Below are 2,133 nucleotides of genomic sequence, written 5' to 3'. Positions count from 1 at the left end.
AACTTAGAGTTTGACTGTGGGGGCTTTGTTTGACTCTGCTTTGAGAGAAGCTTTTTATGCTTCCTCTCCATGGATGCAGAGAGAGATCCTTGAGTTGTAAACACAAGGTTGTCCTTATTTAATTGAAGGATCAATTCTCCTCTGTCCACATCAATCACAGCTCTTGCTGTGGCCAGAAAAGGTCTTCCTAGGATGATGGATTCATCCTCTTCCTTTCCAGTATCCAAGACTATGAAATCAGCAGGGATGTAAAGGCCTTCAACCTTTACTAACACGTCCTCTACTTGTCCATAAGCCTGTTTTCTTGAATTGTCTGCCATCTCTAATGAGATTTTAGCAGCTTGCACCCCATAGATTCCCAGTTTCTCTATTACAGAGAGGGGCATGAGGTTTATCCCTGAACCAAGGTCACACAGAGCCTTAAAGATCATGGTGCCTATGGTACAAGGTATTATGAACTTTCCAGGATCCTGTCTCTTCTGAGGCAATGTCAGTTGATCCAGATCACTTAGTTCATTGATGAACAAGGGAGGTTCAACTTCCCAAGTATCATTGCCAAATAATTTGGCATTTAGCTTCATGATTGCACCAAGAAACTTGGCAGTTTGCCCTTCAGTAACATCCTCATTCTCTTCAGAAGAGGAATACTCATCAGAGCTCATGAATGGCATAAGGAGGTTTAATGGGATCTCTATGGTCTCTAGATGAGCCTCAGAGTCCTTTGGTTCCTCAGAGGGAAGCTCCTTATTGATCATTGGACGTCCTAGGAGGTCTTCCTCCTTGGGATTCACGTCCTCCTCTCCCTCATTGGGTTCGGCCATTTTGGTTATGTCAATGGCCTTGCACTCTCCTTTTGGATTTTCTTCTGTATTGCTTGGGAGAGTGCTAGAAGGGATTTCAGTGATCCTTTTACTCAGCTGGCCCACTTGTGCTTCCAAGTTTCTAATAGAAGACCTTGTTTCATTCATGAAACTCACAGTGGCCTTAGATAGATCAGAGACTAAGTTTGCTAAGCTAGATGGGTTCTGCTCAGAATTCTCTGTCTGTTGCTGAGTGGATGATGGAAAAGGCTTGCTATTGCTAAACCTGTTTCTTCCACCATTATTAAAGCCCTGTTGAGGCTTTTGACCCTTTCATGAGAAATTTGGATGATTTCTCCATGATGAGTTATAGGTGTTTCCATAAGGTTTACCTAAGTAATTCACCTCTGCTATTGCAGGGTTCTCAGGATCATAAGCTTCTTCTTCAGAAGATGCCTCTTGAGTACTGTTGGATGCAACTTGCATTCCATTCAGACTCTGAGAAATCATATTGACTTGCTGAGTCAATATTTTGTTCTGAGCCAATATGGCATTCAAAGTATCAATCTCAAGAACTCCCTTCTTCATAGGCGTCCCATTATTCACAGGATTCCTTTCAGAAGTGTACATGAACTGGTTATTTGCAACCATGTCAATGAGTTCTTGAGCTTCTGCAGGTGTTTTCTTCAGGTGAATGGATCCACCTGCAGAGGTATCCAATGACATCTTAGATAACTCAGACAGACCATCATAGAATATATCCAGGATGGTCCATTCTGAAAGCACGTCAGAAGGACACTTTTTGGTCAGTCCTTTGTATCTCTCCCAAGCTTCATAGAGGAATTCACCTTCTTTCTGTCTGAAGGTTTGAACATCCACTCTAAGCTTGCTCTGCTTTTGAGGAGGAAAGAACTTGGCTAGGAGAGTCTTGACCAGCTTATCCCAAGAGTTCAGGCTATCCTTAGGTTGAGAGTCCAACCATACTCTAGCTCTGTCTCTTACAGCAAAAGGGAAAAGCATGAGCCTGTAGACTTCAGGATCTACTCCATTAGTCTTAACAGTATCACATATCTGCAAGAATTCAGTTAAGAACTGAAAAGGATCTTCAGATGGAAGTCCATGAAACTTGCAGTTCTGCTGCATCAGAGAAACTAATTGAGGTTTCAGCTCAAAGTTGTTTGCTCCAATGGCAGGAATGGAGATGCTTCTTCCATGTAAATTGGAATTTGGTGCAGTAAAGTCACCAAGCATTCTCCTTGCATTGTTGTTGGGTTCGGCTGCCATCTCCTTTACTTGTTCGAAATTTTCAATCAAGTTGTCTCTGGATTGTTGT

General features: G+C 42.4%; 1 non-coding gene across 1 annotated transcript; it reads left to right on the top strand.

Annotated features, from left to right (window-relative positions):
* The first annotated feature begins 1,580 nt into the window (after window positions 1-1,580).
* Window positions 1,581-1,688, top strand: LOC112760356 (small nucleolar RNA R71). Its single transcript, XR_003180801.1, has one exon. It is a non-coding gene; the product is annotated as a small nucleolar RNA R71 (small nucleolar RNA).
* Window positions 1,689-2,133: the final 445 nt, after the last annotated feature.

The sequence above is a fragment of the Arachis hypogaea genome, chromosome 16 (assembly GCF_003086295.3).
Source record: "Arachis hypogaea cultivar Tifrunner chromosome 16, arahy.Tifrunner.gnm2.J5K5, whole genome shotgun sequence".
Classification (NCBI taxonomy): domain Eukaryota; kingdom Viridiplantae; phylum Streptophyta; class Magnoliopsida; order Fabales; family Fabaceae; genus Arachis; species Arachis hypogaea.
Note: the sequence above shows the minus strand (reverse complement) of the source record. Positions and strands in the feature narration are given on the sequence as shown.